This window comes from Nicotiana tabacum, chromosome 6 (genome assembly GCF_000715075.1).
Source record: "Nicotiana tabacum cultivar K326 chromosome 6, ASM71507v2, whole genome shotgun sequence".
In the NCBI taxonomy this organism is placed as follows: domain Eukaryota; kingdom Viridiplantae; phylum Streptophyta; class Magnoliopsida; order Solanales; family Solanaceae; genus Nicotiana; species Nicotiana tabacum.
In genome coordinates this window covers 50,450,884-50,469,003 of record NC_134085.1, presented here as the reverse complement: position 1 = coordinate 50,469,003, position 18,120 = coordinate 50,450,884, and positions in this window count along the sequence as shown.

Sequence of the window (18,120 nt, the reverse complement as noted above, 5' to 3'; positions counted from 1 at the left end):
CAATATTGCATTCATCCGGGTGACGTGAAAATGTATCAGGATGTGAGACAACATTATTGGTGAGATGAATGAAGAAAGATATTGTGGGATTTGTAGCTCGGTGTCTCAATTGTCTGCAGGTAAAATATGAGCATCAAAGACCGGGTGGCTTGCTTCAACAGATGGATATTCTCGAGTGGAAATGGGAGAGGATCACTATGGACTTTGTTGTTGGACTTCCACAGACTTTGAGAAAGTTCGATGCTATTTGGGTGATTGTGGATCGGCGAACCAAGTCTGCACACTTCATTCCTGTGTGTACTACCTATTCTTCAGAGCGATTGGCAGAGATCTATATCCGGGAGATTATTCGGTTGCATGGTGTCCCAGTTTCCATCATTTCAAATAGGGGCACTTAGTTTACTTTGCAGTTTTCAAGGTTTGTGCAGCGAGAGTTGGGTACTCAGGTTGAGTTGAGCATAGATTTTAACCCTCAGACGGACGGACAGTGTGAGCGCACCATTCAGATATTGGAGGACATGTTGCGTGCTTGTGTCATTGATTTCGGAGGGTCATGGGACCAGTTTCTACCACTTGCAGAGTTTGCTTATAACAATAGCTACTAGTCGAGTATTCAGATGGCTCTGTTTGAGGCTTTGTATCGGAGGCGGTGTAGATCTCCAGTTGGTTGGTTCGAGGCCAGCGAGGCTAGGCTATTGGGGAAAGACTTGGTGCAGGATGCTTTAAAAAAAGTGAAGGTGATTCAGGAGAGGCTTCATACACCGTAGTCGAGGCATAAAAGCTATGCTGATAGGAAGGTTCGGAATGTGTCTTACATGGTTGGCGAGAAGGTTCTAGTGAAGGTTTGGGAAGAAGGGGAAATTGAGTCCTCGGTTCATTGGGCTGTTTTATATGCTTCGGAGGATTGGGGTGGTGGCTTATGAGCTTGCCTTGCCAACCAGCTGTCGAGTGTGCATCAGGTATTTCGTGTTTCTATGCTCCAGAAGTATATTGGAGATCCGTCTCATGTTTTGGATTTCAGCACGGTTCAGTTGGATAATGATTTGACTTATGATGTGGAGCCAATAGCTATTTTGGGTCATCAGGTTCGAAAGTTGTGGTCAAAGGATATAGCTTCAGTGAATGTGTAGTGGAGAGGTCGGCCCATAGAGGAGGCTACCTGGGAGACCGAGCGGGAGATGAAAAGCAGATATCCTCACCTGTTTGAGGCTTCAGTTATGTTTCTTGACTCATTCGAGGAGGAACGTTTGTTTAAGTTGGGGAGAATGTTACGACCTGGCGAATCGTCACATGAATTACCGCTCCGTTTTCCCCATTTTTGCTTCTTTATGCTTTGTTTATCCGTGTTATGTGGTATCGGGTTGGTCAGATCGAATTCGGAATGATTTTGGTAAGGTTTAAAAGGTCGTCTTGTCCGCGAATATAGGGTTTATTTCTTCCATTGTTGGTCATTTTTTGAGTTGTTTGAAGGAGGTTGAAGAGGGATTTAAGTGGAATCACTTGGAGGTAAGAATTTTGGACTTAAAACTCGATTCTATTGTTTAATCTACCTAATAAATCATAGAATCTAAGCCAAAAATTGAGGAATTAGGGCTTGAGATTAAGAGACTTTAAATGAGAATTTGAGGGGCCATTTGGACTCCGATTTTAGTGTTCTTGGTATGTATGAACTCGTGGGAGGATAAGGATTTCGTTGATGTAATTTTTATTGAGTTTCGAGATGTGGGCCCGGGGGTCGGGTTTGGCCAATTTTGGGATTTGTGGTATAATTTGATTATTTTCGTTTGGGTTTCGTTCCCTTAGTAAATTTTGACGTCATGATTCTGATTTTGAATAGATTCGATGTTAGTGGAGATCAATTCGAGTGGAAAAGGCATTGTGTAGTAGTATTTTTCACCGGTTTGAGGTAAGTAACTATTGTAAATCTGGAATTGAGGGTACAAACCCCGGTATTTGACTTGTTTTGATAAATGCGGTGACGCACATGCTAGGTGACGAGCGTGTGGGCGTGCACCAATAGGGATTGTGACTTGGTCCGTCCCGTAGCGACTATTGAGCCGCGTATTCGATTTGAAACCTTATGATATTCCGTATTTTAGTCATTTATATTGTATTTTGGGTAGTATGCCATGTTTGGGGTCTTGTGCCGACCTGTTAAAACCCTTAGGGGCATTTTTACTTTTTCCCTCACTTTACTTGTTGAAAGCATATCCTCAGTCATGTTTTACCTGTTTAAATGTTTAAAACTGGTTTTATCACCCTACTTTTAATTGTGAGGATTGTTTGGGCTGAGTTCCCTAATTTCTATTGTTGTGCCCGAGAGGCTGTGAGGTTAATGACTGAGAGAGGTTGAGAACCTAATAGTGAGGATATTATATGTATATATTATGGATCGGGTTGCACGCCGTAGTGATACTTATATAGATTGGGTTGCACACCGCATCGATATATATATTGGATCAGGCTGCACGCCGCAACGATATATATATTAGATTGGGCTGCGCGCCACAACGATATGACGCTTGGGCTGTAGGAGCCCCTCCGGAGTCTGTACACCCCCAGTGAGCGTGGTTGACTATAAATTATGGATCGGGCTGCTCGCCCTGCAGTTACTATGATTTTATTATTATGAAATATTAATGATCCTGAGTGCCAAGAGTGAGTACTGAGTGACGAGAGTGAGTCACGAGTGACTGGGAGGCTGCCCGAAAGGCCATATTCTGAGTGATACCTTGCCCAAAGGGCCCAGTTATGATATTTTCACTTATTTCACTCTTCTTTTAAAAATAGCCTCTGTTGGAAAAATTGCTAAGTATATGATTTCAAGTGTTTAAATTGAATTTGATGATTTTATGATGAAACTGGTTTTAAATTGTGAAATGGATTTGTTATCATGTTGTTTATTCAGTTATATGATTTTTAACTGCTCGTCACTGCTTTCAGACCTTATTTACTTTAGTTACTTACTGAGTTGGCATACTCACGTTACTCCATGCACTTTGTGTGCAGATTTAGGTGCCCGAGTGGCAGAGTGAGGGTCCTCAGCTGACCCAGAAGTTGTCGGAGATTTCAAGGTAGTTGTATGGCGTCCGCAGCCCTATTTTCTCCTTCTTATCTTGTTCTTTTCCGCATTTTCTAGGCTCATGTTGTATCAGACAGTCAGTTATGTAGTAGAGGCTCTACACTCGTAACACTAGATATCTGCGTAGTTCATGTTTATTTGACTTCCGTGTATATTTTGTTGTTTTAAACACTTATTATGAAAATTTGGTATCTAAACTTGTGTTAAAAAAATGATTTTGTAAAAGGAACTTGTTGTGGTTAATGGTTTGGGTTGGCTTGCCTAGTAATGTGATAGGTGTCATCACGACTGGGTATTTGGGGTCGTGAAAATATTCCTCACCATAGATAAGCTTGACACAAAATCATCATATTTATAACGAACTAAACTAGTATTAGTACACGCGCGGATGCGCGGACACTAATCATGTCAAATATTTAAGTTATTTGGATTGTATGTAAATAATCTTAAAATTTACGCTTTCTCAATAAATATAGATAATCATTGGATATTAACTACATGAAAAAAATTAACTATTTCTTCTATTTTTCTTTTTTTATATCATTCTTGTCGGTGTCACTGAATCCTAAAAATAGTCAGGAAGCAAAAATAATAATTCATATTTATGGCAAAATAATCAAATGTTGAGACAATGAATGACTCTTTGGATAAGACTTAATTCTTATACTACTACTTGAACTCTTATTTGATGTACTGATATTTCTTAAAAAATATTTCTTTCTTAAAATTTTAGTTTCTAAAGCATTATCTTTCAATAATAATTATTTATATAATAATGTAATTGAAAATATGATTCATAATTCAAAACTCATTTTAGTTGGCTATCTAAAAATATAAAAAATTCTTTAGCTAGTGAATTTTTTTTATTCTATTTTGATATTTGACATTAACCATGTTATATATCCGAGTTATTTGAATTATATGTAAATAACATTAACATTTAAACCTTCTAAATAATTATAGATAATCGTCAGATATTAATTGAGAAATACTACTTGAAGAAAGACTAACATTTCCTCGATTCTTGTAGTGATAATTTTTATTTTTCACTATTCTCATAGGTTTCATTGGAACCTAAAAACAGCCACAAAGTGAAATAATAACTCATATTTATGGAAAAGCACAAAGGTAGATTTTAATATCTAAAACTTTATATATATTATAATAATGATTATCTTTATAATGATGCAAGTGAAGATATTATCCTTAATCGAAAATTCACTTTATCGGCTATCTCAAAATTTAAATGATTCTTTGGCCGGATTTATTTCAGTATGACTCCACTTTAAGTTTATCGATATCTCTAGCCCCAAAATTTGAATTTTTAATACCCTATATATACAAAAAATTTGTTCTTTGAATCATTAAAAGTTAAATTAGTTGATTATTATTATAAAACATTGTATATATTGTCTTAAAATTGTCAAATAGTTTATTTTTCGACACGATAGTTGGCTTAACCTCAATGCAAATTATCAAATTGAATTCCAATTCAAATTTGAATATCATATCAGTTTGTTAGTAATAGTGATTTTAAAAAAATGACACATAATGTAAATTAAAAAAAAAATTCTAAGATATCCTTATCTAATAATCTACGTATTTTAGTTTAATTTTTTTTTTGTGAAATCGATTAGATGAACTTTCAAATTTTTTATACTCAACAAAGATGAAACATAAGAAGAAATTTGTTGTCATATTTTATTTCTGGTTTTTAGATCGTTCTAATATTTTTTTCAATATTTATTTTCATTTATCTTATTTTTTATGTCGTTATTTCTTTTGTTACAATTTTTTTTATTTCACTATAAAAGGATGAGTTTTAATAAAATATTTCTACATATGAACTTTAATTATATTTTTAGTCTTTTCTTGAAATTATTTCATATTTTTCTTTTGGCTTTATCTAATCAGCCTAAATAGTTGCTCACCCGACCACTTAAATTAAAAAATTAAATGATGTGTTTTTTATATATAATCCATATATAATATGTGTATAATCATGTTTTGTCGGTATATCATCTATTTATATTAGCTATAAAAAGTAAACAAAAAATATGGCCGGATATTATGTAAATATTCCATAAGATTTCGGTTTTTGAGTTTATCCATGATATAACTTCTATTATAATAATTTTAAAACTCTCTACTAATGTTCAAAAATATCTTATCTTATTATATTTGAATTAAAAAAAGTAAAGAGTTTTTTCGAAATAATTTGTTTATATTTTAAAAAAAATATTTCGCATCCTACCAATTTTTTCTCTATATATATTCTTTGTTACACTTAAAAGTCACTATAGAAACTATCAATTAGAAACCTATTTCTCTCTTGTTGAGTGTGAAAAAAAAAAAAATCTTTCACATAATCTAATAATTCAAAACTAATATTCTTCAATGAAAAAAATATTATACCCTTGCAATATTGGCTTAACTATAGCTAAATGAAGGGGTTTCAGCTTATACCCTTCAATTCCTTGAGTGTGCTAAATTGAAATTAATGATAGCAATTGTATAGCCAAAGTTTTGTTATTTGTTTGATATCCATTTATACAAATTGACTCTTCAAATAAATATTCTTCGAGAAGAAAAAGAAATAACTTTTTTTTAATACTGACTGATTTTGTGATGTTTCTTTCTTCAGCATGTGTGTTTACTTTATTATATGTGTAAGTAAACTTTTATTTGGTTTTGTAAACTCTTTTTTTATTTAGATAAATATAGACGTGTACCCTATACTATTGACGTTTATTAGCTTGCCACTTAGCTTAACCATAATGTGAATTATATAAGGTAACTATATATATATATATGTGATATATATATATATATATATATATATATATATATATATATATATTGTCACGACCCCAAATACTGCCCGTGATGGCGCCTATCACATTACTAGGCAAGTCAACCAGTCCACTAACAACAACCCTTTTCATTTAGTAAGAAACCATTTCCAACACGAGTTTTAAACACTGATTTCATAATAAACGTTTAAAATGATAGAAAATATGCGGAAGTCAAAATAATAATAAACTACACAGCCCACTGATCTGGTGTCACAAGTCTAGAGCCTCTAATGCAAGTCCGAACATCCTACTACATAGATAGTCTAGAAAAATACTGAAAAGATAACAAGATAGAAGGGAGAGAACAGGGTTGCGAACGTCATGCAGCTACCTCGAAATCCCCGACATAAAACTGTACCAGCTGAATAATGCTCACTAGGCCGCTCGGGCACCTGGATCTGCACACAAGGTGCAGGGAGTAATATGAGTACGCCAAATCAGTAAGTAACTAAAGTAAATAAAGTCTAAAAGTAGTGACGAGCAGTTCAAAAATATATAAAGGAATAACCAACGAGATAACATATCATCTTTACAGTTCAAAAAACAGTTTCTATTATAAAAACCACATTTCCAATTTAAACATTAGGAACCAATTACTTAGCAGTATATCAAACAGAGGCTTATTTAAAAGAAGAGTGAAATCAGTGGAAACATCATGACAAGGCCTCTCGGGCAAGTAATCACTCAGAATCTGGCCCCTCGGGCAACCTCTCAGTCACTCATGACTCAACTCTCGTCACTCAGTACTCACTCTCAGCACTCGGCTCATTTATATCTCATAATAATAGAAATCATAGTAACCGCTGCGGCGTGCAGTCCGATCCACATATTTATAGTCGACTACGCTCACTGGGGGTGTGCTGACTCTGGAGGAGCTCCTACAGTCCAAGCATCATATCGCTGCAGCGTGCAGCCCGATCCAATATATATATCGTTGCGGAGTACAACCCGATCCACATAAGTATCGCTTCGGCGTGCAGTCCGATCCATAATATATACATATAATATCCTCACAATAGGGTTCTCAACCTCTCTCAGTCCTTAACCTCACAACCTCTCGGGCACAACAACAAGAATCAGGGAACTCAGCCCAAACAGTCCTCACAATTAGAAGTAAAGCGATAAAACCAATTTTATCATTTAAACAGGTAAAACATGACTGAGGATATGATTTTAGCAAGTAACGTGAGGAAAAACAGTCAAAATGCCCCTAAGGGTTTCTACAGGCCGGCACAAGGCCCCAAACATGGCATACAACCCATAATACATTATAAATATCGAAAATATGGAATAACATAGTAATTCCAAATCAAATACGCAGCTTAATAGTCGCTACAGGACGGACCAGGACACAATCCCTACCGGTGCAGGCCCAGGTGCTCGTCACCTAGCATGTGCGCCACCGCTTTTATCAAAACAAGTAAACTACCGGGGTTTTGTACCTTCAGTTCTAGATTTACATTAGTTACTTACCTCAAACCGGTGAAAATACTACTCCGCGATGCCTTTGCCCCTCGAATCGGCCTATACTCGTGTCGAATCTATTCAAAATCAGAATCACGGTGTCAAAATATGCTAAGGGAACGAAGCCTAAGCGAAAACAATCGAAAATACCAAAAATCCCGAAATTAGCAAAACCCGAGCCCCAGGCCCACTTCTCGAAACTCAAATTTTTTTATATCATTAGATTCCTTATCTCCCCACGAGTCTATACGTATCAAGAATACCAAAATTGGAGTTCAAATGACCCCTCAAATCCTAAATTTAAGGCCTCTTAAACTCGAGCCCTAATCCTCTTATTTTAGCCCTTTAATTCATTTAATTTCAGTCTTAATCCATGAAATATTACCATAGAAGTGTGTTTTAGCTCCAAAATCCTTACCTTAATGAAGTCCCTTTGATTCCTCTCCTCAAAGTCGCCTAAAGCTCCCAATTCTGAGTTTAAAAATGTTTAAACCCTTCAAAAATCGCGAAGGAAGAAATATATACATTCTGCCCAGGCTTTTCCGCATCTCTGGCACACCCACTGCATCTACGTTACCGCATTTGCGGTCAAAACTCCGCTTCTATGGAAATTCATTAATCCAGCCTAAACCGCATCTGCGGTCCACTAGCAGTATCTGCGACTCTGCAGGTGCGGTCCCTCTACCGCATCTATGGTTCCAGACATTCTTCCCAAGATCCGCTTCTGCGGCCAATCCAACGCATATGCGGCGCCGCATCTGCGGTCCCCAAACCACAAATGCGAAAACACCAGACGCAGCAAAACTTCAGCAGCTGTAATTACACTTCAACTTCCTCGTTAACCACCCGATATCATCCCGAGGCCCGCGGGACCTCAACCAAAAGCACAAACATAACCCAATACCTTATTCAAACTTGTTCCAAACATCAAAACACCCCAAACAACATCAAATCTACCAAATCACATCGGATTCAAGCCTAAGTTTCTAAAATCTTTCAAAATACGCTTTCGATCAAAAAACCAACCAAACCACGTCTGAATGACCTAATATTTTATACACATATCCCAATTGACACAACGAAGCTACTGCAACTCTCGAAATTCCATTTCTAACCCTATATCTAAATCTTTCCTATCAATTGAAAGTTGCCAAAATATCAATTTCTCCAATTCAAGCCTAAGTCTACTCCGAACCTCCCAAAACCCCATTCCGATCACGCTTCTAAGTCACAAATCACCTCCCGAAGCAACAGAACCATCATAACTCATATCCGAGCCCTCTAACACATAAATCAACATCCAGTTGACCTTTCCAACTTAAGCCATCTTAAAAGAGACTAAGTGTCTCAAACTTCACCAAAGTCATTTCGAACTCGATCCGACCAACCCGATACCAGAAAACACGGATAATGAAGCATAAAGAAGCTAAAATGGAGGAAACAGAGCGGTACTCATGAGATGACTGGCCGGGTCGTCATATCCTCCCCAACTTAAACAAATGTCCATCCTCGAATGAATCAAGAAACATACTTGAACCCTCAAATAGGTGAGGATATCTGCTCCACATCTCCTGCTCGGTCTCCTATGTAGCCTCCTCCACGGGCCGACCTCTCCACTGCACTTTCACTGATGCTATATCTTTTGACCTCAACTTTCGAAACTGACGACCCAAAATAGCTACTGGCTCCATATCATAGGTCAAATCATCATCCAATTAAACCGTGCGAAAGTCCAAAACATGAGACGGATCTCCAATATACATCCGGAGCATGGAAACATGAAATGCCGGATGCACACTCGACAAGCTGGGAGGCAAAGCAAGCTCATACGACAACTCCCCAATCCTCTGAAGCACCTCAAAAGGCCCAATAAACTGCAGACTCAATTTCCCTTTCTTCCCAAACAGAACCTTCTCACCAACCATGTAGGACACATCTCGAACCTTCATATTGGCATAATTTTTTTGTCTCGACTGCGCCGCATGAAGAATCTCCTGAATCACCTTTGCCTTCTCCAAAGCATCCTGCAACAAATCAGTCCCTAATAGCCTAGCCTCACCGGGCTCGACCCAACCAACTAGAGATCTACACCGCCTCCCATACAAAGCCTCATATGGAGCCATCTGAATACTCAACTGGTAGCTGTTGTTATAAGAAAACTCTGCGAGAGATAGAAACTCATCCCATGATCCTCCAAAATCCATGATGCAAGCATGCAACATATAGTCCAATATCGGAATAGTGCTCTCGGACTTTTTGTCCGTCTGAGGATGAAAAACTGTGCTCAACTCAACCAGAGTACCCATCTCTCTCTGTACGACCCTCCAAAATTGTGAGGTAAACTGAGTATCTCTATCCAAAATGATGGAAACTGGAACACCATGCAAACGAACAATCCCCCGGATATAGATCCCTGCCAACCGCTCTGAAGAATAGGTAGTAAACACGGGAATGAAGTGCGCGAACTTGGTCAGCCGATCCACAATCACCCAAATAGTGATATCTCAAATCCTGATACATCTTCGCGGCACCCAAATGAATGGAATACCGCGAGCTATGGGCCTTTTCCAGAATTAACTCCCGAAGCCCATCCATATTGGGCACACAAATCTTGCCCTGCATCCTCAACACCATATCATCATCGATGGTTACATCCTTGGCATCATTATGCTGACCTCTATCCCTAAGAACAAGCAAATGCGGATCATCATACTGGCGCTCTCTGATACGATCATATAAGGAATACCGAGAAACCACACAAGCAAACACCTGACTGGGATCAAAAATATCGAACCTCATGAACTGATTGGCCAAGGCCTGAACATCAACCACAAGGGATCTCTCCCAATCTAGGATATATGCCAAACTCCCCATACTCACTACCTTTCGGCTCAAAGTATCGGCCACCACATTGGCCTTTCCCGGATGATACAATATAGTAATATCATAATCCTTAAGTAACTCCAACCACCTCCGCTACCTCAAATTAAGATCTTTTTGCTTGAATAAATGCTTAAGATTGCAATGATCAGTGAACACTTCACAAGATACGCCATACAAGTAATGTCTTCAAATCTTCAATGCATGAATTATGGCAGCCAACTCTAAATCATGAACGGGGTAGTTCTTCTCATAGGGCTTCAACTGACGAGAAGCATAAGAAATAACTCTACCCTCCTGCATCAACACACAACCAATCCCAACTCTCGAAGCATCACAATACATGGTATAGGAGCCTGAAGCTAATGGCAAAACCAACACTAAAGCTGTGGTCAAAGCTATCTTGAGATTCTAAAAGCTCTCCTCACACTCGTCCGACCATACAAATGGAACACCCTTCTGAGTCAACTTAGTCAAGTGCGATGCGATAGAGGAGAATCCCTGAACAAACCGACAATAATAGCCTACCAAACAAAGAAAGCTGCGAATCTCTATGGCTAAGGACGGCCCAGGCCAACTATGAACCGCCTCTATCTTTTTTGGATCAACTTGAATACTCTCGCTGGACACCACGTACCCTAAGAAAGCCACTGAACCAAGCCAAAACTCACACTTGGAGAATTTTGCATAAAGATTCTCCTCCCTTAATCTCTGCAATACCACTCTCAAATGCTCTGCATGCTCCTCCTAACTACGTGAATACACTAGAATATCATCAATGAAGACTATGACAAACGAATCAAGATAAAGCCGGAACACGTTGTTCATCAAATGCATGAACGTTGCTGGGACATTGGTCAGCCCAAAAGACATCACCAAGAACTCATAATGACCATATCGGGTCCTGCAAGTCGTTTTAAGTATATCTAAATCCCTGATCTTCAACTGATGATAGCCTAAACGGAGATCAATCTCGGAGAACAATCTCGCTCCCTGAAGCTGATCGAACAAACCATCAATGCGAGGCAAAGGATACTTATTCTTAATTGTTACCTTGTTCAATTGCTTATAATCAATGCATATTCTCATTGTACCATACTTCTTCTTCAGAAATAGAACCGGTGCACCCTAAGGTGACACACTAGGCCGAATGAACCCTTTATCAAGGAGTTCCTGAAGCTACCCCTTTAACTCCTTCAACTCCACTAGTGCCATACAATACGACAAAATAGAAATGGGATGAGTGCCTGGCACCGGATCAATACCAAAATCAATATCCCTATCTGGTGGCATGCCCAGCAGGTCTGTAGGAAACACATTTGGAAAATCCCTTACAACTGGGGTAGAATCAATATTGGGAGCCTCAGCTCCAACATCCCTTACAAACGCTAGATATGAAAGACAACCCTTCCCAACCATATGATGGGCCTTCAAGAAAGAGATCACTCTACTAGGAACGTAATCAGTCACACCTCGCCACTCGATCCGTGGCATAACCAAAATGACTGTCTTGGCATGACAGTCTAGAATAGAACGATACGAAGATAACCAATCCATGCCCAAAATGGCATCGAAATACACCATATTCAGTAATAACAGATTCACTCGAGCCTCCAGACCCCCAATAGTTACCATACATGACCGGTACATACGGTCTAAAATAACAGTATCGCCTACCAGGGTAGATACATGAACAGGTAAAGCAAGAAACTCCCAGGGCATACCCAGATAATGAACAAAGTACGAGGACACCTAAGAAAAGGTGGAACCGGGATCAAATAATATAGAGGCATATCTGTGGCAGATTGAAACAATACTTGTAATGACAACATCCGAAGCAATATCATCTGGTCTACCTGGGATAGCATAGAAATGAGCCTGACCACCGCCTGATCGACCTCCCCCTCTAGGGAGACCCCTGGCTGCCTGACCTCTACCCCTAGCTGGTTGGGCGGGTGGTGAAGTAATTGGAGCAGAAGTCGAGGGCTGACCCCTCTGTTGACACTTACTATCATGAAGCCAAGGGCACTGCCTCCTCATATGTCCAAACTCTTCGCACTCATATCAACTCCTCGGTGCTAGAGATGGGGACTGAAGGGAACCCTTGGAACCAGAATGACCAGCAGAAGGACGTGGCATGGAAGAACCCTCGACTGACGGAGCACGAGATGAGCTATGAGCTGGAAGGGCACTAAGTGATGACTGGCCCTGCTAAGATCCATGATAACTATGACCTAAAGATGCCCCACGGTAACCTGAACGAGCTGACTGAGCCTTCCTAAAAGAACGGCCTCTGCCCTACTGAAACTGACCCCTCAAAGGAGCACAGCTAAAACCACCAGATCCCCGAGGTCTCTTGGCCAATCTCTCGTCTCGCTCCTGCCGGCGTATAGTCTCAATTTATCGGGTGATATCAACAACCTATTCGAAGGTAGCACCCGTCACCGTCTCTCTAGTCATGAGAATCTGTAGATAATACGTGAGGCCATCAACAAACCTCCTAATTCTCTCTCGATCTATGGGAACCATTGAAACTGCATGATGGGCTAACTTAGAGAACCTCATCTCATACCGCGTTACCGTCATCTCCCCTTGATGTAGCTACTCAAACTACATGCGCAGATCCTCACGGTGCGACTATGGTACATACTTTTCTAGGAAGAGAACCGATAACTGCTGCCAAGTAAGGGGCGCTACACCAATAGGCCTATGCCTCTCATACGCCTCCCACCAAGTGAAGGCAACCCCAAAAAACTGAAATGTAGTAAATGCCACACCAGTAGTCTAAAGAATCCCTACTGTACGAAGCATCTGCTGTCACTTATCCAAGAAACTCGGGCATCCTCACCCTTTGCACCGCTAAATGACGGAGATTGGAGCCTACCAAACCTCTCAAGTTGATGCTGCTTATCATCCGGCATAACTGGTACTGCAAACTCCTGAGTTGGTGCAACCGGCTGGGCTGGAGGCGCCCCCGGTGTCTGTAATCCATGCACTACCTGCTCAGTGTTGCGAGCAACGGGAGTCTGGGTGCCTCCCTCGGCCTGGGAAGTAGTTACGGCGGTAGTAGCTGAGACCGCCTGAGCCAAACCAGTACACACTGATAAGATCTGAGCTAAAGCCTCCTGGAGACCTGGGATCACAACAGGCACAGCTGGTGCCTGAACCAGTGCTGTTGTAGCGTCCACAACCGGGACCTAATCCGGAATTGGGGCAGCTGGTAGATCTGCCGGTGCTGCTCTAGCTGCTCTGCCCCTACCAAGGTCGCGACCGCGACCTCGACCATTAGTGGCCCCAGCAGGTGGTATTGACAGTCGTCCGCCCTGCCCCGTAGCATGTGTCCTCACATCTGTGAGAGAATGGAATATCAGAAGTTTAGTACTTGGATCAACAAATTTGCACGACAAGAATTTAAAGAATATGAAGTTTTTCCTAAAGGTTCTGCAGCCTCTCGAGGATAAATACAAACGTCTCCATACTGATCCGTGAGACTCTACTAAACCTGCTCATGACTCGTGAGACCTATGTAACCTAGGCTCTTATACCAACTTATCACGATCCCAAATATCGGTCGTGATGGCGCCTATCATATTACAAGGAAAGCCAACCAGTCCACTAACCACAACCCTTTTCCTTTAGTAAGAAACCATTTCCAACACGAGTTTTAAACACCGATTTCATAATAAACCTTTAAAATGACAGAAAATATGTGGAAGTCAAAATAATAATAAACTACACAGCCCACTAATTTGGTGTCACGAGTCTAAAGCCTCTAATGCAAGTCCGAACATCCTACTAAATAGATAGTCTAGAAAATACTGAAAAGATAACAATATAGAAGGGAGAGAACAGGGCTGCGAATGCCATGCAGCTACCTCGAAATACCCGACAGAAAATTGAACCAGCTGAATAATGCTCACTCGGCCGCTTGGGCACCTAGATCTGCACACAAGGTGCAGGGATTAACGTGAGTATGCCAACTGAGTATGTAACTAAAGTAAATAAGGTTTGAAAGTAGTGACGAGCAGTTCAAAAATATGTAACGGAAGAACCAACGAGATAACATATAATCTTTACAGTTCTAAAATTAGTTTCCGCTATAAAAAACACATTTCCAGTTTAAACATTTGGAACCAATTACTTAGCAGTATATCAAACAAAGGCTTATTTAAAAGAAGAGTGAAATCAGTGAAAACATCATGACAAGGACTCTCGGGCAAGGAATCACTCAGAATCTGGCCCCTCGGGCAGCCTCTCAGTCATTTGTGGCTCAACTCTCGTCACTCAATACTCACTCTCAGCACTCAGCTCATTTGTGCTCTCAGCTCCAGATTTACAATGGTTACTTACCTCAAACATGTGAAAATACTACTCCGCGATGCCTTTGCCCCTCGAATCGGCCTCCACTCATATCGAATCTATTAAAAATCAGAATCACGGTGTCAAAATATGCTAAGGGAACAACTCCCAAAATTAGCAAAACCTGAGCCGCGGGCCCACTACTCGAAACACAGAAATTTTTACATCATTAGATTCTTTATCTCCCCACGAGTCTATACGTATCAAGAATACCAAAATCGGAGTTCAAATGACCCCTCAAATCCTAAATTTAAGGCCTCTTAAACTCAAGCCCTAATCCTCCAATTTTAGCCCTTTAATTCCTTTAATTTCAGTCTTAATCTATGAAATATTACCATAGCAGTGTGTTTTACGTCCAAAAATCCTTACCTTAACGAAGTCCCTTTGATTTCTCTCCTCAAAAGCGCCCAAAACTCCCAATTTCGAGTTTAAAAATGGTTAAACCCTTCAAAAATCAAGGAAGAAATATATACATTTTGCCCAGGTTTTTCCGCTTATGCAGCACACCCACCGCATTTGCGGTCAAAACTCTGCTTTTGCACAAATTCATTAATCTAGCCTAAACAGCATCTGCGGTCCACTAGCCGCATCTGCGACTCCCCAGGTGCGGTCCCTCTAGCGCATCTGCGGTTCCAGACATTCTTCCCAAGATCCGCTTCTGCGGCCAATCCAACGCATATGCAGCCCCGGACCTGCGGTCCCCAAACCGTAGGTGCGAAAATACTAGAAGCAGCAAAACTTCAGTAGCTGCAATTACACTTTAACTTCCCCGTTAACCACCCGAAATCATCCCGAGGCCCCCGGGACCTCAACCAAAAGCACAAACATAACCCAATACATTATTAAAACTTGTTACAATCATCAAAACACTCAAAATAACATCAAGTCTACCAAATCACATCGGATTCAAGCCTAAGATTCTAAAATCTTCCGAAATATCCTTTCGATCAAAAACCCAACCAAACCACGTCCGAATGACTTGAAATTTTACACACATATCCCAATTGACACAACGAAGCTATTTCAACTCTCGGAATTCCATTCCGACCCCTATATCAAAATCTTTCCTTCAACCCGAAATCACTAAAATATCAATTTCACTAATTCAAGCCTAAGTCTACTTCGAACCTCACAAAAACCCATTCCGATCACGCATCTAAGTCACAAATCACCTCCTAAAGCTAACCGAACTATCAGAAATCATATCTGAGCCCTCTAACACATAAATCAGCATCCGGTTGACTTTTCCAACTTAAGCTTTCTTAAAAGAGACTAAGTGTCTCAAACTTCACCAAACTCATTCCGGACTCGATCCGACCAACCCGATACAACGAAACACGGATAACGAAGCATAAAGAAGCTGAAATAGAGGAAACGGAGCGGTACTCATGAGACGACTTTTCGGATCGTCACATATATAGATAGTACACTGTCATAAAACCATAGCTTGATATTTTAATATCAACTGCAACTAACACAATCACTAGCTACCATAATTCGTCAAATGCAAAAAATATTACAAGATTCATCCTTCCCAAAAAAATTATAGTAACTAGTTGGTTGATTAGTTGAGTCATAATAGGTGGTGCCGTATCTATAAAATGCAAAAGTTTGGGTAATTTTTGAAATTCTTAAAAAAACCAAACGTAATATTTTGGGCCCAAAAAAAAAATTAAAATCTAATTTTGGGATTTGAAAATTTTGTTTTCAAAATCTGCCAAAACTTAAATAAAATCTATAAACAACCAGATTTTGCCAAAATGTTTTTGGAAAAAACTTGGCAAAATGCTATTTATTTGTCGTTTAAATGGACATGTATGAGACTCGTCGAGCCACAACTACCGCCATTGTCCTCTTCTGTGATAGTTGACTAAAGAGTTTCTACACATGCCTATTAAAAGCTAAGGTCACAAATTTCGGCCATAATGTTCTTTTAATTATTTTTTCATACAAATTGTTGAAGAAGACTCCACTGACAAGCTTCTCATTTACTTATTTTAAAATTAATTCAACGACTAAATGAGTATTTCAGGCTTTTTATTTTCGTTTTTATGGAGAAATTTATAAATTTAATAAATAATATCTTCCTCAAAAACTTTGAACGAACATAAGAAGCAAAAGAAACTGAATGAAAGAAATTTATAGTGAATGGAGGAAAATTATAGGATGCCAATTGGCATTTATGACTATTTGCACACATATAGCGTCGTGTTGTCCAAGTAATTTGCCCATTGATTCATTCCTGGTTCTTCTGGCATTGCTATGCTACTTTAATATGTTACTTGAGCTTCAAGATTAATCCTCATGTTTCGAATAACCAAAGGAATTTATTTAATCTGTTTGTTCGAGTCTAATTCAATTGTGGCAATTCTAGGCAATTCTTTAATGTAGCAGTTGAGACAGTTTTGGTGGTTAAGTAAATATTTAAATCATAGTCATGCCCTATTTATTCATCCATTGAATTCTCTAGGTTCTATTATTACTAGTGGATATAGACCCATGGTAAACATGGGCCCAACACAATAAGTTAAACATTGCTTAATCCTGTGAGCAGTAATGCAAAAAATTGCAGAAAATAAATTTTTTTGGGTGATTTTTTAACCTTTGACATCCGTTTGTCTCATGGTTAGAACTTCATGTCAAGCTTTGGAATTACAAGCTTAGAAAGCTTTGCAGCTACAATGGTGGAAGCAATTAGAAGCTTCCTCAATATCGATTGAAGAAAAGGAGAAACAGAGATAGAGTCTGTAATTGAGAAAAGTGAAACTCAAACACAATTATGCTGCAGAGTAATTCTTATATACAGTGAGCACTAAGCTAACAAACTAATCCGGAAATGATAACTAAGCATTAACTAACAACTAACTAATAGCTTACAATAACTGACTAAAGCAACGGTAATAACTAACTACTGAACTACTGAATAAATACAATCCTAATCTTAATACCCCCCCCCCCCCCCCGCGCTTTAAGTTGGAGTTGAGGGAAGCACAACCAACTTGCCCAGGACAATAACATATTTGATCCCAGTAAAGGACTTTGTGAGAATGTCACCAAGTTGATCACCAGTCCTTATGTGCTGAAGAAAAAATGAGACCTTCTTGGAGCTTAGACCTCACGAAGTTGCACTCAACTTCAATGTGCTTGGTGCGCTCTTGAAACACAGAATTTCTGGCAATATGGAGAGCAGATTGACTGTCACAAAACACAGGGACATGGGAAGAGATCACCAGACCCATATCACAAAGCAAGCAAACAGACAAGTTCAACAATAACCTTCCTAATAGATCTATAATCTGCTTCTGCTGAAGAAAATTAGATGGTTTCTTGCGTCTTAGATTTCCAACTAATGGGACTGTTGCCTAAGAGAACAATATAACCTGACACTGACTTCCTAGAATCAGGGCAGCCAGCCCAATCATAATCACAAGAGGCTTGGACTGAGAAGTCAGCATCATTGGACATAAATAGTCCCAAAGT